This window comes from Heliconius melpomene, chromosome 19, assembly GCF_056956725.1.
Source record: "Heliconius melpomene rosina isolate 202511_hmr_F chromosome 19, ASM5695672v1, whole genome shotgun sequence".
NCBI lineage: Eukaryota > Metazoa > Arthropoda > Insecta > Lepidoptera > Nymphalidae > Heliconius > Heliconius melpomene.
The window spans coordinates 3,161,000-3,185,560 of record NC_140407.1 but is presented as its reverse complement, the minus strand read 5'-3'; the positions used below and the strand labels follow the sequence as shown (position 1 = coordinate 3,185,560).

The 24,561-nt window shown below is 30.8% G+C and overlaps 1 long non-coding RNA gene across 5 annotated transcripts in view; it reads right to left on the bottom strand.

The window, feature by feature from the left end:
* LOC146528349 (uncharacterized) overlaps window positions 1-24,561 on the bottom strand; it is a 162,520-nt gene that overhangs the window by 29,143 nt on the left and 108,816 nt on the right. The window lies entirely within an intron of this gene.

Sequence of the window (24,561 nt, the reverse complement as noted above, 5' to 3'; positions counted from 1 at the left end):
TTCTCGGTAAAATAATAAATTAACAAACAAATTTTTGGAATTTCCCGAAACATTTTTTATTTTTTATTTAGTTTAGTATGTAGATTCCATCGATATTTAATATCAAGAACAAAGGAGATGCACATCCTCGTATGTAGCATAATTTACGAGTACCACACTCTTGGAAAGTTTATAGCGTATTATGTAATAAAATGTATTACGTACATATATTGTCACAGTGAGTGGGTCGTAAATTCACGACATGACGTTGTTTTAATAAAAATCATATGTCTTAATATGGTACTAGGAAAATGACAGAGAAAAACTAGCGAAACATTACTTCTAAGATAAAATTGTAATACTTTTCTATACAGATTGTTGTAATATTAATAAATTCTGTTCAAGTATTCTTTTTAAATAATAGTTTTTTGGCAAATATTTTTAACTACCATTAAGAAAAATATACTTAATTGTATTTTAAACAGCTTTATTAACTTTGCTTATTCTGGTATTGATTTTGCGCGTAATTGAAAAATAAATATTTAAGTTTGTGAATTGTTAGATAAAATTTCTATAAGAATATAAATGTTGTTTTCTTGTTCGATAAAGGTCGAAGAATTGTTCATTGAATATATTAAGTGTAATTTCTTTATGAAGAATTCTAGAATGATAAAAGCGGTGAACAAAATGAACACTTCTCTATTCTCGTTCTTATGAGATGTCTTAGTTATTTTTTAATTAGGAAGCTTGCTAGGAGCAATCAGCCCGCGGCTTCGCTTGAACTACGCGATATATGTACACAGTTAACTTTTCTATTCTTATATAAAATAAAATATATTTTAAACAAATAAAAAAAGGCTATCGTGGCGCATGGGGTGTCACTGTAACGCGAACGCTGTGGGTTCGATTTCCACCCGGAAATATTAGATATTAGCTTTGTTCTGGTACTAATTTCGTGGTAATGCCTCAAGTGGAGAACGGTATGCCATAACAATAGGTTCCTGCCTCTGCGTTCCCTGCTATATAAAAAAAAAAGCAATTTTTATTTGTTTCCATATTTACCAACACAGCAGTATTAACCGAAAGTTTCAAGAGAAATATCATATGTAATACCCATCCACCCCACAAAGACAAATAAGACCGCGTGTGACACAAAAACAATATCATGAATATTGTTTTATCCCTCAAGGATAGTTTCAGTACGCTTACCGGGGACTCTGGAATGGAGAAGTACTTCAGTTTTTGTTCTCCACTGTCGTGGCTGTCTTTGTGTATATTTGCTTGATATGATTACTTCATTTTAGTATTTTGGCTATACTTATTCTACTTTCAAGAATTTTATTTCATTTACTATTACTATACTATCGTATAATAACTTAGATCTATACTTATACTTTAATAAACTAGGCCGTTAGAGTTTTAAACGATTGGTTTGATAAAGTCTGCTTTTTTTAACAAATTTAAAACTTAAATTTATTATTTTAGGTTTCAAATTTTCTAAATTAAAATTAGGTCTTAGGAGGTTAGGAAATACCATATTCAAATGGTTGATAAACGAAATACGAAATTGGATTTAGTTGTATTTTTAAAATTGGTGATACGTATATATTTTACCTCCCTCATATTTTAACACATTTTTTAGTTATTATAGACTTCAGACGGCTAGTTTTCAAAACTTTATTGCATTTAACTCTTATAATTTTCTTTTGTTTACTTCATTTATTTTCAATTCAAGACTATGAATCAGTTGGACTTGCATAAACTTGGAATACTTCAAACTTCAATAACAGTTCATTTATTTGCTAAATAAATTATTATTACGTCTATAAAGCTAAGCTATGTACTATGCGCAATTTTTTAGTTTTTGTTATTTTAAGAAATATAAGTTATTTAGTTGTTTTGAAACATGTAAACATTTTATCTTAGCTTCAATTTTTGTACCAAACGAGTATGTAAAACACTATGTTTCCCACGTTCCACCCAATTTTCAAGAAGTTGGGTATTGCGGGTAATAGCTGACCTCATTTGCCATACCGGGAAAACCTTTTCCCTTGAATGATATTGGAACCCACAACTATCGCGATTTGAGCGTTAGTCGTAGCAGGTTCAAAATTGTTTTTTAAGCAAACATTTCACTTCAATTTCAAAGAAGAATATTTATCAAACCAATGTCAATCTTAGTAAATCTATTCTGGATTAATACCCTCATCAACCATGATTATGTACGCTTTGTCCTTCTTCATGGGGAACAATGGGGACCTGAAACTAATATCTCGAGATAAATTTAGTTAGAAGTACAAATTTAGTTAAATGAAAGCTTATTACGTGTAATAGGTAAAAGGTTAAAACGCACTGTTAAGTTCGATCGGTGTAGTCGTTAGTATCTGAAGTTTTTATTTAATATGTTAGTTATATCAAGTATTTTTAACAAATTTAATATGATAATTTTACTGATTTAAAGAGATTTTAAAGTACATTGCGAACGCTAGGTTTATTTTTAACGAATGTTGGATTGGAATTGGATTGGAATTAATAAATACTTTATATTTCGTATACCCGATTCGTTTCCTTACTTTCACGTTTTGATAAATGTTCCTAAATTATTCAAGCCCACTTTTCGTGACCCCTATACTTAGTAGAGTAGTCTAAGTAATGGTCCCTTTGTTATATTACTTTTAATTTGTTACATTTAACGACAATCGTTATTTGTATTGAATGGGATAGAACAAACTGTACATTTTTTTAATATATTTCAAGTTGTTCATGTAAGTTACAATGTTTAGATTGGATTTTATGACATTTATATTATTCTAACAAATTCGTAGGCCTTTTCAATCTTTGTAAACAGCGTCTGACTCTATTCGCGTTTGTGAGTTCAAAATTCATACTCATATTTTCATTTCCTCGCACTGAACAAACACTAGTTTCACTACTTTTAACACTCGTTTCTCTTTGGCTACCCCGCTATAAGCGGGATACAGCGTGAAACTAAAAAAACCAGTAAACTATCAGAAACCTATAATCGCATATCACGGAACATATCTAAACGATATATTAAAACCATAACAACAACATTCTGACCTCATTTCGTTAAGCTGCGAAGCGCTTTTCCGCCAAAGACGGATATTACCGTGCCAGGCGCGTGATTGTGCATAACCTAACTATTGAGAATAAATTATTTTTAACTTCCTTTTATGGCGACTACTTCTTATTTTAATTATAATTAAAGTTATATAAATAAAGGAGGCAACAGCCTAGTAGGACTCTGTCTTATAGTAAACCAAATGGATGTTCATTCGATTCCTATTGAAGGAGGGTAATGATTATGATTAAATGTGATTTTTTCTGCTCTGGTAAGACAAAACATGGCGTTGAGTTTTGTCACTTAATATGATTATATCTCAAATTTGGGTGCTAAATGAAGAACGGAGTGTCCTGGCGATCAGTTATCTCTATTTATCTTGCTATGTAGGAAAATGTGTGTGGTTAAAAAACAAAATTGGCTGACGTTCCAATATGTATTGTAGGAATTAGAAAGTAAGTAGTTTAAGAATTATAATTTTTAACTAATAAAACCAACTTCAACCGGATCGCACAATCAGAACCTAACCAAATTCTCATCAAACTACCATTTAAATGTATCCTTTAAAAAGCACGGGAGGCTGGTGCTGGTGCACCACCAGCAAGAAGGAACATAAAAATCGGTTCACCCAGTCAAAAGTTCTGAGGTAACAAACTAATAAAAATACAGTTGATAACCTCCTTACGGAAGTCGGTTAAAAAATACATCTAAGCAGAAGTTTTTGTAGAGTGACAAAGAAGTAAAGGGCATTTAGGCATTAACTCTCTAAATTATTGAAAAAGAAAAACAAAATGGCTGACTGGTACTTGAAATTATAAAAAAGTTAATAATTAAAAAAAAAACAATATTATAAAGTTAAAACTGGACCTAGTATTTGCACTTCATTATACTAAAGTACTTGTCAATTTCAACAAATAAACAAAGCTCGAGGGTCGCTTCACGTTGTCTAAAGATAAAGAGTGCCAGAGTAACTCATTAAAACTTTTAAATAATTTTTGCCTTTTTTATACAAAAAGTAAATGAGCTTAGTGTGATCGTTTATGATGGAAATTTCATATATGAATTACGTTTGACTTCATTGTTGTAACTTGAAGTTGCCTTTTAGTTTTTACTGTACCTAAGGGACCCATATTTTTGTCTAAATCTACTAATTTTCTAAGGGGATAAGAAATTTTAACTTGAGGAGCTATTACGAACTTAGAAGTTCTTGCATACTGAATGTAAATTATTACATATTTAAGAATATAATAATTTACATTTAGGATGAAAATAATCTTTTACGTTAAGGGTTGTAACCCCATAATATCTATACTATGATATTATATAACAAAACTATGATTTGCCGCTATTTTAGATGAAAAACAATAAAATCATGGTAAAAACGATTTTTCAGTACACATTTATATGCTTATTCTGCTAGGGTCTAGCTTTTAGCACAAAGTCAAAGCTTAACCCACCAAAGAATCGAGAAAACTAGTTTACAATCACGAAAAATTCAATAACGGTCTAAATTAAAATCCCCTACAAAAGCGTTTTGCCTCCGTAATCCTCAACTTCGAAAGTTATTTGGAGGACGCGGAAAATGTCATTTTCTATTTTTTTTCCACAATTATATTTATACATCTGTTGTATGATAATATTTCGTATATTGTATTAAATTTATGACAATTAGTTGGTTATTACTATATACTTATGTTTTTTTTTAAATTTATATTAACATATAATAATACAAAATAAATAAAGGACATGAACATTCATGGAATTGATTGTAACATTGTAGAAAAGGTTACTAAAAGTCCGATGGTAACTACAGAGTACCAGGGCACTATAAATTCAGGGTGGCTAAAACGAACTGAACTGAAGTCCGATTTTTTGAGCTTTTTTAGCTCTGCATACTGCGACGATGCAATAGAAGCTTCGTATTATTTAACATAGCAGTGAACAACAAATTCTTTAGTTTAAAAAAAATAGTGTCACGAAAAATGCATTAGAATATTTTTGATAATTTTATTAAAATATGAAATTAGTAAAGAATATTAAACCACCTTTCGTCATTATCATCAACGGTCTGGTTTCGTCCACAAGTGAAAATAGGCCTCTACGATAACACCCCGCTGAAGTCGATCTTCGTATCTAAAATTTATTAAAAAAAATACTATATTTTTTTACTTCTTTTCCATAATTTATGGCTTATATATCATACTAACTTATAAGTGGTTTAAGCGTGAAAAGGAAACAAACTCTCATATTTATAGTATTATATTTGTAGGTTTGATTTTACATACAAGTCAACATTCGTAGCACGTTACAAACGTGTCGAAACGAGCGTGGGCGGGTTTATGATACCAAGTAAATTATGCTGGTCGATGTCCGTACACGGAAAACAGTAATCAAAGCGCGGGTATTCGATCCTCACGGGACCACCGTGAGCTATGGGCTGCAGCGGTATTTTAAATATTCATATATTATGTTAAATATAAGGACGGTATAGGCGTAGCGTTAATCCTTGTTAATGTTATATTTTCAATTTAAAGGCTAAAAATATTAATAGTTAGATTTTTTCACAGTTATGATGTATTCTACATATACCTATGTATAGCATAGGCAAGGAAGTTAGAGGGAACCTATTATTAAGACACTCCGTTCCCCACGCACAGTCGCACAGCTCTAGTTTGATATTCTTTCGCGACATTAGGTGTTAAGTGGTGGGATTTGATGCAGGGTTGTGTATCGTTACCAGGTCGCGAAAATGAAAAGGATTCATTCCGAATCGAATCCACAATCGACGTTTTTCAAATGATTACTAGGTCTGCTCCCTAATAATATATATGAAAAAAAAATATCCTTTACATAAAAATAGAAACTTGTACCAACCGTTTTATACTCGTAGTTGCAGCGTTGTCTGCATTGCGGGAAATAATAGCTGTCGGTCATATCTATAACATTACCTTACCTGACCCCTTTGATTTTATCCATTAGATAATATTAGGTATCAGGGAGATATCTGCCATTATACCTTTTGAAGATATCGTATGTTTTTTTATTGCTAATTTCATCGCGAATTTATTCATATTTTAAATATTGTTTTGTCTTAATTAACTTTTGCTAAAATGTAAAATAAAAATCTATAATATAGTAATTTTTACATTTTTAAAGTGTAATTCCACACTTTGGAAAGAAAAATACTAATTAAGAAAACGTATAAAAATTTGAACGTAGCGGTATTTGAACCTGTGCCTCCTGGAAACAGTTCTGTCCTGTCCTATGGAAAATAATGTTTTTCATTTTCTTTGAACTGGATTAGTTGTATTTTATACGCATATTATATTTTGTTCCACTTTTATATTTATTTATGTTTATATTTTCATTTCTTCGCTTTGATGTCTTCGCTTTTATGTAGAGGCGAAGGACGGCGTTAAGTTCTACCACTCAACACGCAATGCCTAGAATTGCGGAAGGAACGGAGCAACAAATTTTATTGTTATATAATTCTGTATTCATATAAAAGGAAATAACAAGAAAGGAGTTTGTAGTTTGCTACCGCTTCCGGCTGACAACAAAAATTATAACAATGCCTCTATAACTTAGGGTAAGAGCAGCAATATCTAAACGATCTCGACCATTGTTTTTATAGTGGGTTGTATAAATTATTATGTTAATAAAATTTATCTGATCTTACCTCACATATTCTACAGAATTTTGAATTACAAATTCTATTACTATGAACCATGAAGTAAGATTGGAGTATAGTGTACCCATACAGTTATAGCCATCGTGGTGCACTGGAACAGCCTGACTCTGACTGTAAACATGATGGTTGTGAATTCAATCCTCACTCGGGGGAATGACTATATTCATATTAATATCATTTCGTTACTCTGGTAAGTAAAGTAAACGCAATGTCTCGGATGAAAGTAGGGGAGGCGGGGTCTTAACACGTACAAAAGATATAAAAACATACGTCATTTATTATGTATATCGACATTTGTAATAATAAATTAATTAAACGTCATTGATGACATAATGACCCAATTGTGCAAAGGACAACTTATTGAGAAAAATAGTAAAAATTTACAAACGTTTAAATTTTATTATTATATATTTTATACATAAAACCCCTTGGTAATGTTTACAATACAGGAAATAATATCCGTAATATTGAGAGGCAATTTACTCACGTAATAAAGGGATCATTGGGCACGGGTCAAATGGTAATTATTATTTGTAAGAGGACGGCCAATTTGGAAAATGAAACTTTTACTTCGTTAAGACTGCTACACGATCTTTTTAAAGCTTATTTATTCACTCTGAAATTTAAATATTATTTGAGATAGTTACATACCAAATTGAAAAAATTGTATATCTGTAGACAAATGTTAACAAATTTAATAATATGTACAGTAGTGTGAATATAGAGTTCGTTTTCTAGATTACACCGACGTTGTTTGTTTTCAAATAGACTAATAGATTAACAGATACAGGAAATATTTCATTTCAATAAATTAAATTCAATTAAAAACTTTTACTTGAGCTTTCGATGCCATCGTGGTGCTTTGGAAAGGCGTCTGACTGTAGACGCAGTAGTTGTGGGTTTGGTACTCGGAGAGAGAGAGAGAGAGTAGAGAACAAAGTAGAGTTCAAACTCAAGTTAGATAAATAACTTTGTTGTTCTAGTTATATATATAAACAATAAATCTTAAATGTAAAGTATACAGTATAACAACATCAGTGGTCACAGTCAGATGTCTGCGTCCTTAAAAAACATTTTACATTTCACTTGGTATTTAATTAAAATATTATAAAGATACAAAAAGAATGAACGATTTCACCAAAAAAACATTATTAAAAGGACCAGGGTAAATTAACAGATACAAAAGATTTTAATAAGTGAGCAACAGACTCAAAAGAGCATCGAGTATATTTCATAGCGATCAAATTGGGAATTAATTGCTCGGACGTAATATACTCGTAACATACAAATGTAATGGATTAAATTTACATTTTCAACGGCGGGAAGATTGCCTTCAATTTTCCAATTTTCTCGCCTATTTTTTATAATAAACAAACCTGCACCCTATTCGCAAGGGATAAGACTCAATATCAAAAAGTGTATAATAAAAAAATTATTGATATTTCTTATAATGATGTCTTTCAATAAGAAGTGGATTTTGCGAACCTTTTTAGTTATTTAAGGTTATCGCATTTCATTTTGAGTCGTTTGTGTAAGATTTGCCGTTTATTGAGCCCTTTGAATGTATGAGTATGGGAGGCTTCTACGGATTATACTTGATGATTCTTTTTGCTTAAGCTCAATCATTCGTTTTAAGATTCTTAAAAAAAATTGCTTCTCGCTTTTTCGTAGGATAGATAGGGCGAATTTAATGATAAGAGATAACGTTCCTGGATACCAGCCTGGCTTCAAGATATTTGAGTGGTGAAACTTAAAATTCTTTTTACTATTTATTGTTAGTGCAAGTTTTAATTATATACGAATCCTTATATGTGCACACTCTCTTGTTCATAATAATGTTCTATATTTTAAACTGCAATGAAAGCTCTTGTACAATATTCCTTTATGTTATTAAATATCTTTTATTATGTCCTCCGTAATATCTGGTCTTCAAAAACACTGTGAAAATGTTTTAATTATAAATTAAGTAAAAGATTAAGATTCATATTTCTACTAGTAACCATTAAAAGGCAAGAAATTACACGTTGAATAGAGAAATTGGGTTGTTTGTAAACAATTTATTCCTACAACGACCATCGAACCTAAAACCAATACGGTCAAACTTTGACTTTCAATATGAGTTTGATAAAACAATTATTATACTATCACCCCAACTTCAAACTATTCACTTGTACGTTAATGCTATAGTTAACTACAGTTACTATAGTTAACTAGAGTTCCTCGCTTAGTTAAAAGCGTAAATGTTAATAACACTCCACAGCCAATATAACTTTGTGATATGAAAGCTAAATATGCGCATAGAAACGACGTTACGGAATTACGGTAAGTAGCACTAACTGAGGCTGAGTGGCAATGGTCACGGCGGCCTCGCTGTTAAGGCTCCAAGCTTTAGAGGGAAAAGTGAAGGCGTTTTATTTTATTGTTTGTATTATCTTATGATATAAATGAAGATGTTTTAATTAAAATAATTATTTTATTTCTATTTCTGATATCATACTTGTCGGTTGAGATTATGATAAAAATTATTTTAATTTTAATCTCATCTAATCTATCTTCATAATGTATCTCTAGCGAAGAACCGACTGACGAACGTAGCACCAAGCGCTACGGTCTCTATGCTACGAAGGGCAGAGCTGCAAAATTTTAAATAATTATTAACTAGAAATAAGTAAAATAACTAAATAAAATTTTTCCCTTATAATATAAATATTATAAAAAAGGGTTTAAATTTAAAAAATATGGCTTCACCTTAAGTCGTCATCTAGCTGCCGAGATTAGAGGCAGATTCGGATTAATGGCGTCGTCCGCCGCGAGCTCTAAATTTAATTTGCATATCCAGGCAGAGGTTATACTTGCTACAACTATAGCTGTACTGTCACTTACGTGATATGAGACGCCTTGTAATTGAGTTAACTCAACATGTAATGTAAATGATGAATGTTTTAATATATATACATATCCTATATCTTATAAAACAAAGTCGCTTTTCGTGTCTGTCTGAACTTTCTAACTCTTCTTCTTCTAAACCACCCAACGGATTTTGATGCGGTTTTCACCATTAGGTCGAGTATTTCTCAGGGAAGGTTTATATATAGTTTATTATTTGCACATTCTTATGTAAATTAACATAAATACGATAAATGTGTATAAAGTGCTACCCATTGAGACACTTTCACGCATGCGCTGCTTTAATGGTAAGTACTACATGAAAATAATGTACTGAAATATTGTTTCTCTTAATAAAATCTACAAAAAAGTCCGCGAGAGCATATTTTTATCTTTTAAGGATAACGTGTAGTGATCATATTTCTGTCTAAAAATAGTAATTTCAATATATTTTTTATTGTGAGGGATATTTTTCCATAATGGTATTAATCCTTATCCTTTAAAATACTTTATTAATTTTCTACGTTAAACGAAGATAAAATTTGCTTTTACACTATTTCGAAATTACGAATAGTTTTAGAGAAAAACGCATTTAATTGTTGACACATCACGCCGTTGACTCATCAGCTGTGCCGACTCAAGTTTTACTTATCCCTTACTCTCAGCATATAAATAAGTATATTAGTTACGATGGCCATTTAATGTAGATCAAAACTGTCTTTTAATGTTTTTTCATTTTAATAAGTACTTTAGAAGTTGTTACAATATCAAAACATCCTTGCTGCGAAACGCGCCCCGCGACGTTTTGCTTATACAAGCGCGTCATGAGCAGTCATCGGTGGTTCAGTGGTAGAATGCTCGCCTGCCACGCGGGCGGCCCGGGTTCGATTCCCGGCCAATGCATTCTATTTAATTTTCCTCACAGGCAGCCACGTAGTGCTTGCTTTTCATCAGGGACAGAATACCCTGTTCAGCATTAACCACAAGCTCGAAAAAAAACCCGCCCGCTATAGAGGCATAGCAACGAAGATTTAGATGCGTTTGCACGTATTGGATAATTGGAGTTGAATGTATTATTTCAGCGCGATATATTTGGTTTCATATTTTTTGTAGTAGTTATTAGTAGGTAGGCTTTTGTTTATAATTTCTTCCGTTTAAAAATAGTCATTTAACTATCTAAAAATAGTCATTTAAATATATTTTAATAAGTACTTGAAAAGATTAGTAGCACAGATTTAAAATTACGGTACCTACTAAAAAATCCTTGCCGAGTAAAACAATTGGAAAATCCTTATTGGAACTACGAAAATGCGGGTTGCATTAGAGTTTAATTAATTTTCACATTATCTTAAGTGCTTTGCAAACATACATTATATGAATTATTCAATTCAGTAGTAAAAGCGGGCGAAGCCGCAAGGGAGTCGCTAGTTGAATTAATAAAACTGTTTTATGTTCATTTTAAAAAATAAAAATAAAATAAAATATGAGTTATTATCATATTTAAATTTATATTTATATCTAGGTGTAGGTCCGTTTACGTTCGGAGAATATTACTTTTAATATATTTTACATTTTACAATATTACTTCTCAAAAAGTAAAAGAAATAAAATACATATTGAAGACAATTAAAATCCTTATGGAAATTAGCATAATGTAACCTCAAGGTATTTATAATTTTTTCATTAGAAATAACAACAAGTGCGCAAACATAGATGTTAAACCATTGCAAATCATTATTTGTAAGTAGTTCAGAAAAAAATGATTCTGCTGAAATATAAGTGAAGAATATATATTTATGGACGGCGTTATATTCTCATATTCCAGCTTACGGGGATAATAAAAAAGAATGAATTGTACCTGTTGGGCGAAATTTTTTATAGATTTCTTCCAATAATACCTCTACGTACCCATATAAATTTGATTTATTGGTTAATCCATGTCTATATTCCTATCATTTAATTTCTTCTTAGTATTATTTATTTATAAACATTTTTTATAATATCTTAATTTTCTAAATTATTATGAAAATTTATCATAATATTTGAATGTCAAAGCGTCTTGCTCTAACAGTATGCATGGCCATGCAAATGTAATGAATACGCGTGTCTATTTAACATCTTCATTTTATTTTCTTTATTATTATCAAATATGTATTTTTACATTAATAACGCTAATTGTGTTTTTCTAAGGATTTTGCTCGTTTAGCATGGCAGAGTTAAAAAAAGATATTTTTCTTCTTCAACATAGTAGGGTTCAATTTCATAAATATATTCTAGAGTTCAGTGACGTCTTGGGTTAAAGTTTATTTATATTTATTGCAAGGAATAAATATAATAATCACAATATTAGTATTAGCCAGCTTTTAGATCTCATTACAATTATGCCGGGTGATATAATTTTATATTAATAATAAGTAATTTGCTAAATCCGACATCAGAAATTCATTAGCTGTTCCTTCATTTCAACTTCGTTCAGTAAACTCTTGAATGAACTGAATAATTCGAAGCTTATTAAATTATGACGTGACTTAAGTTCCGATGTCCCTCACAACTTGGCACTTTGACATCGACCTCCATTTAGAGCCTTTAAGAGGTTCTCGAATTTCTCAGGCTTTCTGAATATTTGGCATTAAAGTTTCCCTTTTTTTGCTGGATGATTTAGCATTTACGTTCTGAAGATTTTAATGGTCCTCTGAGGGAGCAGACGCCTGTTGAGACTGATAATGATACGCAGTTAATGTAAAGATTTTTTATAGGGATCCAAAATTTTAATGCACGGTCTATTCAAATGGCTAATATTAAGAAGGTTGTGCTTTCAAACAAAATTCATAAAAGAGAGGTACTAAATTCAACCATTCTTATATTTTTAATGTTTATTAACGATTACTTACGTAAACTTTTTTATTATTTGTGTAATTTATTTTCTTTAAATGACGTTCGTTATCTTTTTTATGAGAAATATAATTTCATTCGTGTTTTTATTCATATTTTACATACAAGACATTATATTTTACACTTGTGAAAATAAGTTTTTTTATATGGTACTAATATATTTCGAAATTAGAATAAATCACTTCTAGAGATAGTACTATGTTGTTTGGAAACTAATTTGTCGGCTTTTGGAATAAAATGATGTAAATTTTCCCAGTAGCGCCTAGCATATAGGAACTCCAAGTTATGATATATTCATTTCTCCAGGAGGTAATCCACAAACAACGTGTTCACTGCCCGACGTTGTCTCACTACGCCACAATGGGATAATGTCGCAAATTCTGGCGAAAAGCAGAGAACGGAGTGTCTTGACACTAGTTTCATTTTAGTATACAGGGAAAAAGAGTTGTTTTTTAATATTTCAGCTGTACCTTAACGCAATTTTTGTTGCTATAAAGTAGTAATATCAACTTCTACATTTAGAACTATAAAGTAAAATCAATGTAAGAACTTAAACGATTTTCTTAAATCTAGAAACAACATTTTAAGTGAAAATGAATTTGTGCCAACAGCGAGAGCCAGTAGTGGAAACGCAAACATTTGTATGCAAAGTTATGCGAAGTGCATAATTCTAATTGTAGTTGGACAACTTTAGCTCCGCTGCCACTAAGTGTTTAAAACTTCCGCATGAAGCTGATGAGATAGGTATTTTAAATGAATTTTATCTAATAAATATATCATTTATTCCAGGGTATGCCTTCCTACTCAACCTACATCACTTTCTACTATTACTAGATACTACTTATACTCTTGGTTCTTAATATTCTCGCCAATTTAAGCCCCTTAAGATTAAGTGGTATTCTGTGTTCGTCGACCACACCAGTGACCGTCCAGGCAGCGCTTATCCGAGTTTGGACCTCATAGCGGTTGACTGACTGTTTACCAGTGAATACGACGTTTGTAGGTTCAACTTCCAATAATACCTTAGTTCCACCACTCCACAAGAAATGCACAGAATTATGTATTTCATTTCGTATTCAAAGTTATAATAAATTAAGCTACGCTATTTTTTGAAAAAAAAAAACAATGTTTTGGTCAATTTTAATCAAATCCTCATCAAAATTGTAAGAAATAATAAAATAGGTTAGTAAAGTTAATAATTAAATTGTAGAGATGGAATGAAGTCAAGGATTGTTTTGGCAATCGCTGTAAGCACCAATCCGTTTAATTAAATATCTTTTGAGGGGTGTGCGATTTATTATTTTACGAGAGGCGTGAATCGAAGCTTTTGTTAATTTGTTCCATTATATGACTCAAAAGCCTAAGTAATATCTGAATTTGTATAATAAAGGGTTGATGGTGAACTGGCGTTTAAATATCTACATAGGGTTAGATATATAAGATTTACATAATGTATACCTCGTATATTTGAAAAAATATTTTGTAATATTTAGCTTAATGTGAAAACACTTGATAACTTCGAAGTAGATATAAGTATTTTTATTTATATTTATTTCTGGTGTACAATAAAGCAAATTTTACTTTACTTTGATTTATTTAATATTATCTATCTTTTAAGCGTTTTTTTAAATAACATCCTTTAAATTAGCTTTCGGTGCTTAGCACAACTTAAAAAGTATAATCTAACTTTGAAATGTTCATTAATATGTCTTACCGTACTCGGAAAAGTTTCAAAGGTAATCCCTCTCCATATTTGTCTTCCAAAACAGCGAGTATAATAATGAATAATAAAGGATTTCTGTACACGTCAAGGCGATTTATTTGAAAAATGCGGCTCAGGTAAGCTATGTGGGCGTTTTACGTGACTTTTAGAGATATTCGTCTTTCTAATACTCTACGTTTAATATATGTCAATTTTTCACATAATATTTCGATATAATATGGAATTTACTTTACGAAGTTAAGAATATACAAAGACATTGCTGTTTTACGTTTGATGCCTGAGCTGGGATCTAGATAGATAAAAATGTCAAAGATATTTAGGGTATTATCAAGGTATTGTGAATAAATATAAAGTTACCTATGTCACATCAATTTTCGATCCATTTCTTCTAAAAAGATATTCATAGTGGTGTTATGTCAAATCATTTTTACGATAAAAGTAGTTAATACTTAGAAAAAAATCTCTTATCATCGATCTTCAAAATTTCTGGAAGTCCCAGTCTCAACACTCTCAGTAAGTTCAACTGTGTCTTTCGTTCTCTTTTATGAGATTCAATTAGTATTACTAATGGTAATTGTTTTATAATATTGTGGCTTCTAGTCTGACTTGATAAACGATGAAGTTCTTTGATACATTTGGCAGAATTGTCCCTTTTCAAATGTAGGAGGACGTGTTGTCCTGTACATGACCTGTACAGTCTCGGTCACTCAACACCTTTTCGCTGTCGGAATTTTGATTTGTTGCTGTGTGTGCATCTTATATTACAAATTGTAATTACTTTACATTTAAAAATATTCCATTTTAATCAGGTACGTTTATTTATCCCAAAAGTAATTTTCAATTTCATTTCAAAATATTATTTCATTATCGAATATTTATAGTGAAATTTTATGAAGCAATTAATAATTTAATACGAATATGAAACTACACGTTTTGCTCATACCACTTTATTATAAGGATTTTGCGAATCTGGTTACTTCATATTAATAGAAATGTATACTGAGAGGCCCTTAAGGGTCTTATGTCGCAAGTTCCATGCATATTCGATGCTCCTCTTCCTACATGGGATGGCGAATTCATGGAAAACTAAAAAGTTTTATGTAATATTGAAAATTGTTATTTTGTAATATTGAATGATAAATAAAAAGCAAGATTTTAATTTAAGGTAACTTTACTTTCTTTCTGCATAAATATTTGGACGTTGTAAAAAATCAGGCCTTAAAATGCGTTCAAGCCAATCCATACTCCCATATCACAAAGTCGAAATAAAATCAACAAGTCAAAACTAAATTGTAACTTTTATAAATGTACGTATCCTAAAAAGATTAAAACTACATATAAATCTCTTCCAGCCATTAGTCCTTTTAACAAATTCAATATCATATTAGATTAGGGAGTCGAAAGGAACGACGTGGGCTATAAATCCGTCGGGCGACCATCTCAAGACGTTACAAGGTCGCACTTCTTCCATACTTACCCGTTAGGTTTTAAGTTATAAGAAGCAGTTACCTTTTTGAACTTTTAATATAACGTTTGTTTTCTTCACGCTGTAACACGCACATAGCAGGCAGAGGAAACATAGTGTTAAGACACTCCGTTTCCCACTAAATTTTTTTTTTTTTTAATTTCCTCGAATGGGGAATGAACCCACAACCAGTCGCGTTTACAAAATATTGTTATTAGAAAATTAAAATATTTATTTATTTCAACATGGGTATCTTACATATGTCTTTCATATTTCGTATTTAACGGACGGACGAACAACGAAAATATATATATTTTTTTGATTTATTCAAATATTTCAACCCTTAACCGCGTTTTCAGTCATAAGCCTGAGCCACGACCCCCCTATAATGCATATAAAATAACATTCAAAAGAAAATTTTCTTTAAATATGTCTTCATTATTTTTCAAATATTCCACTTCAAACATTTCTAGAGTAGATATCAAAAGCTTAATATTCTTTAAAGTAATAAATGTGTGTCAAACTTTTGATATGGTTGAAATATGATGCGCTGAAAACTTCGCGTTATCGCAGTACCCTATGATTGATGATTCCGAACGAGTTGAAGCCTGTACTGATGGCTTTATGAAGAATGGTTCCAGAGTTTAAAGTTATAAGCAGATGTTAGTAGACATTTTTACTTACTATAATTCTAATTTATTTCTTTATGAGTAATGGTTCTAAAGTTTTAATTTATAAGCAGATGTTAGTAGACATTTTTACTTACTATAATTCTAAGTTAATACTCGTTAAGTTTTTTTTTGTTAAACTTTGGTAAAAGTGGGGAACGGAGTGTCTTAACACTAGGTTCCCTCTGCCTTTCCTGTTGATTTTATTTATTTAGTTGATTATTTTATAAAAAACTAGTCAATTATAGGAAAATTAATTAATTAAAATCTTGTGTACCTAGTATACCTAGGTATTACAACCGCGGTATGTTTTAATCAAGCTCCTCCATTAAATGTACAAAGTGAGCGTCATATGATTGCACTGCATTTCGCTTGTCATATCCATACATGCCTTTGATTGCAGATTCTCAATAACATTTACGTTCAATAATCAACAAAATTACTTTTGGTTAGCTCGATTAAAATATAGCACAACTGTAATAGTGGATAAACTATCAGAAATCAGTATTTTAAAATTATTTTCCTAATGTCTAACTTTTGATTGTTTCACTTTTTTAAATATGTTAATTTATTATTGACTATTTTATGCCTTTTCTCGTATAACAGAGAAGCAAGGAAGCTAGCGTAAAGACCCTTCGTACTTAACTTTCCGCCTAAATTTCGAAACCTTGCATGTTAATTAGTGGAACTCAACGCCGCAATTTTTAAAGACTAGAGAAACGAAAATAATTAAAATATAACCATTTCCACGAATTAACATCGAACACACAACCATCGTGCCTGTAGTCAGTCATAGAAATCGAAATACATTAAGAATATATCGAATAATTAATTAACACGAACCAATATTTTAGTACTGAAATTTGAATAAAGGAATAATATATGAATAGGTTCACTAAGTAGTTAAATCTCGTCATGAAAGCGAACGAGCTTGATTCGTGGTACTAATGTAATTAATAGAGTAATATAAATTGAATAATGTTAGCGTGGCGCCGCCGCCGTACTGCATAAAAAATCAGTAAAAAGCCGAAATGACACATGCCACGAAAAAATTGCCTGAAAGTGGGGAACGGAGTGTCTTAACACTAGGTTCCTTCTGCTACCTTGCTGTCTGCGGGATACAGCGTGAAGATGATTTAGCTGAAATGAACAGGTTATTAATGATTGTGTAATGTTGATGTCTCGACAAAGGGTGGCTTTTAGTTCCGATACTCTACCCAAGTGGGCAACGGAGTGTCTTAACTGCTTTGCTATATGGGAATAAGCATGAAGCCGTTTTTTTCCCTTTCCCTATGTAAGATAATTATGCCATTTTAAAATTAACTATTATGTTATATCGCCATAACATACATCTTTAAGAACGAACACCCAAATCATTTTATATTAATTTATGAAACTAAGTTCTTAGAGCTGTAGTACTTACGGGTAATGGAATGAAAAATTCTAAAAATTTCAGCGCTCAAGGCTTCACAAGCCATTACATTGTGAGGGCGATTACATACAAAGTAATGCTTTTATAGAGAATGTTATTTTTCTTTATTACGCCTTATCATGGCGCTTTTATTATAATTTGTCTTACTACATTGTTTCAAATACCTTACACTTTGTGGAAGAGGTCATAAAAATATGAGAACCGAATCATTTCCTGTAGAGGCGTGCGGTATTTAGATTTTAACCCTTAACTATTAAAACAGAAGGGTTTTACGAGTTTTACGAGTTAGTTAGTACATACGAGTATCTTTGTACGTATGTATCTGTATGTTCAAGGTATAGTATCTCCTAAAAGAATAAAAATAGATCAAGAAAAAAAATAGATATCTGAGATCTGAGAATAGTTAACTGATTTTGATCTATTTTTTTTTATTTGCAAACATAATCGAAAGTGATTTAAATTATGATCCAAGAAAATATAGTATATATAGCCGAGAGTTTAGACTTTTTTGTGGTGGGAGTTTTTTTACAAATTAAAGAAATCTATGTTTATACTTAGCACAGTATATATGTAGTTGGTTCTATTTAAAACGTTCATTTTATTACATTAGTAACAAAAAAGGAAAAATAACATATTCTCTGTTTGCATTGTGTGAAAACTGAATTTCAATTAAGTAAAAATAGTAAAATTCCAAATGTTACCACTTTCATCTGTTCTATTTTTATTTTCAAATTTTGCAACAAATATTCTGTTTTAAGCTGTACACACGGTTTTTGCACTTTTTCTTTGTAACTCTTTCGCTGAAGAAAATAAATTATAATATTTTTAAATTATAATATTTTCTAACAATATTTTGTGAGTTGCTTAAAATAAAAAATGTATATGTATTCTATAAAAATAAATTTGAAGATAAGAATTTATATCAATGCGCGGCGTTGAGTTCCGCTACTCAACACGTAATGTCATGCATTCAGGCGAAAAATTTGACTATCATTTTTTACGAAAGAAAATATGTTTACTCGATCTTTTTCATTTAAAATGCGTACCATGATTTATAACTTCAATCTCAACTGGCTTAAATAAGCATGGGTCAGATCTGGGTCACCCGATTCGCTTACAATCACTGCCGGCCACCTTCGATCGCTGTATGAGGATGTAATGTTATATATTTCCTTGTAGGTTCCTTATAAAGGTATATATAAATCTAAATATTGGTGGATATATTATGAGTATTAAAAGTATTTTTCTTTATAAGGAAGGAAAGATCATTAAAATTTCTGTGTAATAAATGAGGTATTTATAGTTTTCTCACGCGACCAGCTCTTTGGTGTTTTTTTGAGCTTCACACTGTACCTCGTATATATGTAGAAGGCAGAAAGAAAAAAATATTAAGACACTCCGTTTTCCCCTTTTCCCCCTAATTTCAATCCATGCGTATAAAGGGGACCCATACTTTTTTAAATATAAGAAAAAAGAACCGATCAAGAGCTACCACTTCGTGATTTTAGGTCAACGGGAAAATAGTTATAAAATTTTATAATTTCATACATTTCGTATAAAAATAACTAACTATAAGGATAAGTTTGTAACGCCTTTTTGTGATGAATGTATAAGTAATAAGTTTCCATTTAAGGGTTTTTTCTTTTTTGAGAAAAATGGTCTTTGTAGGCGAATAGACATACGAGTATGTAGAAGCAGACTAACAACAAACGTTCCGTTCCGTTTTTTTCGTTCTTTGGGGAATGGTTACAACGATTCAATTTCAAGCAAAATGATTGAATCCGTAATTCTAAATAGAAATAAAAAAAATATCTCATTTCAATTATGGTAAACAATAAATTGTTGGAAATGTATAAATCAGCAATCAGCTTCCAATAAAAAAAGAAATTCTAAGAATACCTTCCTTTATTTTGATAGCTGATAAAAACAAAATAGTATCACGCTTAATAGAATTTCTGTGACAAAGGAGTTGGAATATTTGACAGCCGCCCCCCGAGAAAAAGGATTCCATTACATTTCCCCTTGACCGATTTCCCCTAATATTCGAACTTGACCCGATTGTTTACAGGATATTTAAATATCAATTCAGGACTAATTTCCCTGAGGGTTTTTCCATGTAAGACAATAGGACATACATTTTTTCCTTAAAACCAAATATTATTTTTCTATTATTCGTAAAATCAAGTAATTTGATCTTACTATTTGTGAAATTGGAAGATATTATAATAAAAATATTTCAACAAATGTGAATAAAAACCAGTACCAGCGGCAAGGTTTGTTAATTAATATTTCATTATATTATAGCCAAATTATACAAAATGTTAACAAAACTTGTAGTCTATACGATTTTTTAATGTTTCTATATCTGTTCAGTAGTTTCTGCGGGAAGGAAAAATAAACATTCATCCATCCTAGCAAACTTTCGCATTATTGATGTAGTGATAGTTAATTTTCCTAGTTGGCTCACTATAAACAAATGAACATAAAGAAATCTTCGTTCAAAAAATTATTTTAGCATTTTTATTTACAGAACATGAATGAACTGAAAGTTTTCAATGAAAATTAAACAAATATGAATGATCGCAAGTTGCGAGTAAATATTTGTCGATTCTTTGTTTTAGCGTTGGATAGAATTTAGCGTGAAAATTTTTCAGTCCATTTCGATGTAGGCACCTACATACATTTATAGCTATGCTTATACAATTCTATTTTTCGATAAACAGTGTTTATATAGATTTAAAATTTGGAAATGTTTCTAGACACATTTAAATTTTTTTAACAATTAACAAGCTAATGGCATATCAGTATATAATAATGCATTTTTTGTGTTTAAAGCCATATGGTATGGTATGGTATATCGGAATCATATATGACTATTAACGCGATAGTTGTAGGTTTGATCTCCACTCGTGGGAGTGAATTATTTTTATTTTCTTGTTCTAGAGAAAATTGACAGATAACGAATAGTCTTGATGTAAGTCTCTAATTAATACCTACTACCGTTGCTGGCCAAAGCTGATTTATGTAGATTTTTTCGAAAACTTACTTACGTCTATTTCAATTTCATTATAATACTTATTTATATATTTTTTCTTTATTGAAGGTTAACTTAACGTATACGTTAATTAAAATGTCTAGGGTCCCCTGGCTCGTGTCTTGTGTCGAGTCAGTCAGTCGATACTCGATAAGCAATTGCGTGTATAAACCGACAGACAAATTTTGTACCTAATTACATTTTTTCTATTTCTCTACATTATTTACACTTGAATAAATTAAATATATATAATTTACGAATAATTTTAATATTATATAAATAAAAAAAAGCTATTCCTATTATAGATAGATTAATTTAAATAACCCACCAGGCCCACGAAAATGGGTTGCAAAATCCACCCGACATTCTATATTCATGTGATAGTCACCAAACACGGACACCGAATACAAATAGACGGACGGCAAACATTTGTTCATAACTTCAACTACTGTCAACTTCTAATATTTACCTATGAATTTGGAATGGTAGTTTGCATATAAAACTATCAGCTTTTAGCACCTGTAATGTTTTATTTACATTTATTTTGACTAATGTAGCTCAGTCGTAAATTGCTTGAAACTTTGGTTACGAGTTCTATTTCAGGATATTTTTCTACCACCTACGCAATGCAAAGGAGTGTAATATGCTTATCATAGTATGCAGTTATCAGTGGAAAGTGGAGGCCGGAGTGTTTTAGCACTAGGTTCTCTCTGCCTACCCTGCCATATGCGGGCTACAGTATGAAGCTGAAAAAAAGTAATTATGCAAAATATTTCTATTTAAAGCTTTTCTAAAACCAAAAGATAAAACGGGATCCTTTTAGCATAACTTAGTTTTATTTTAAGTGATGATTAATATTAAGAAGTTTCTGAAACAACCTTATTAACCTCTTGGCGAAGAAGGTTTTAGTGCGTAATAACGAAGTACGAAATTTGTAAGTATCCTCATAATAAGAAAGTAAATTTTTTAACGAATATTGTTTCCTTTTTAAAGTATCAGAGTTCGTCTAATGAAGGATATTTACTAGCATAATTATATCACTGAATTCAGTAAAAACTGTCATAAAAATTTACATATATGAACAAATATGAGGTCAGTCGTGGATCAGCGGCACAAGTGTGCGATTGTAAACGCGACAGGTTGTGAGTTCGATTTCTTTTCGAGGACAAGAAATTGCTCTGGTGTCGAGATAAAGCTCAGCACGCAATGTTTCAGAATTCGGCGGAAAATGGGGAGCGGAGTGACTTAACACTAGGCTTACCCTGCTACATGCAGGATACAGCGTGAAGCTAAAAAAATATGTTTAAGGAAACATCGGTGGCTGTCTTATACGTGTCATATAATCTAAAATATGATGGGTTGCTGAGATTATGAATGCAGAACTAGGTAAAGTAAGTATCGTTGGCTCTCTGTCTGTGCACTCGAAAATCATCTGTTTTATAATTCACAGAAACTGTACTTCAGGGATAAACCACTCTCACATTTCGAGCATACTGATATTACTTCCAATATTCGGTAATGGAAAATACATACATACGTACAGCTTCATATATATATATAGTTATGAGGTTGAATCGATATAGTTTGAGAGGAAAATCGTCGACTTTAGTGGTGTTATAACATAAAATTCTATCCATAATATTTTGACGATCATTTACTGGTAGTTAGTGCTGTGCTATGATTCTCATATGTATAATCGATAATAATCATTATTCGTTGTTTTTGAAAATAGCATAAAGTTAAAAACAGTAAATTTTATTAATATAATATTATTATTACGTGATATCGAACCAAAATGCTTGAAATAAATAAACATTCCACATCAGCAGGATCTTGTATGTCGACTTTGACATTAATTATTAATAGTAATCCAACGGAAATCCAAGAATTTCCACTGCATACCAAGTTTGCATCATCTAACCATTAAATGTGAATTCCTGCCAAAATCAAAAGATTCATTACATACTCGTAGATACGTAACACATTGTAAAAGCTCTTAAGAGCTTTAACAAAATGAAGCGTATCGTATGACAGTTGCCCGCAAATAAACGCAGTACGCGATGTCAAGATAAATAATAATAGAACAGTATCTTTTGTTATTTTTCACGTTTTTTTTGCGTCTAGTTTGGTTCTGATATAAATCATATTTAGTTTATTTCTTTTCTATAATTTTGTTGCAAATAAAAGGGCCAGACCAGTATTATAAATTCTAATCATTTTTGATTACAGCATTTTACATGTATTTTTTTTAATATCCCGTAAAATGTTTACTTATATTTTTCAGCTAAGGGTAGAAAGAGAAAGTCGTATTAAGACAAACTATGTTTTATCTTAACACAAGTTTCCCTTCTACCCTCTTATCCTCCACATATATACGATAGTATGTGTTGAACTTTCTTTTGGAAGACAAATATTTAAATAATAACGGAAACGGAGATTTTTTATAAAAACTGAATGATAACAACTCATATGTTAATCTTAGAACAAATAATATAATAATAGCTTCTATTTTCATTGATTCGAAGGACGCTCTAAAGATACACATAAATGAAATTCAAATGAATATTTCAATTGGCAACAACATCAAAGTTGTCGAACCTACTATCTACTGCATTGGATTACAAGGATGTATTCTAATACTATCAATTAATTACTGCTATTCCAAAACAAACCTTATCCTAGACTAATAAGATTTAAATTACAACAAGCAATACCTATCTAATGCATCTTGAGCCAGTATTATCTAATTTAAACTTTACGTTATTAGAATAAAGTTTATATTTGATTATTTCCTGAACATAGTTATTCGTATTATTAATGACGTAAATCACACATGTGATTTTGATTGACATTTCGTTTTATTGAATTTGAATAACGGTATCCGTATACAATTATAGTAATGGTCGTACGATGCGCGCTAGAAACTTTAATGATACTGAAAGGCTTACTGGGAAATCTATATGTAAATGATATTAGTTTAAGCATTTTCTATGTATCTACCAATATAATCGTTTCGTTCTTTCTTTGTATTAAAGGATGTAATTGTGTAAAAATACGAGTATTTTTAAAGAATTATGTAATTAATTTAGTTATTGTCCTTTTATTTTATTTTCTTTGTAACCAACGCAGAACAGTTTATAGGGTTCAATCTTTACTCGGGGGAATTAATTTAGATAAAGGAAAACGTTGAGTTCCTCGAAGTGATGGAAAATGGAGGACAGAATGTCTTGATCTTAGATTATCTCTAAGTGAAAATTTTAAAGTAGATTTTTAAAAGTGCAGTTCAATTAATAAGTTTTCACTTCGTACTCTACTAGTACAAAAAAACATATGCTTTCTTTTATATTCAATGCTATTATGTCATATTATGCTAAAAATTTTCGACATTTCGAAGTATTTAGATATATAAAAAAAACAGCCACTAATACGTCACGTGAAGGGTACGGTTATTAATTTCGCGAGTCTTCCATTTACAAAATGTAGAGTGACGTACGTTATCAATCATACAAATTTTACCGTTTTGTCGATTTTATAAAATGAAAGTTGCGAACTCGAATAACGTGATTAATCGAATTGACACAATATCGATATCGGTATGTACAATACAACGTATGTGTATATGTCAAAAGTAATATTAGAGTAATATATTGCTTATATCGTACCAATAATTTTCAGGGATTTAGATTTAATAAATCATCTGGATACGGTT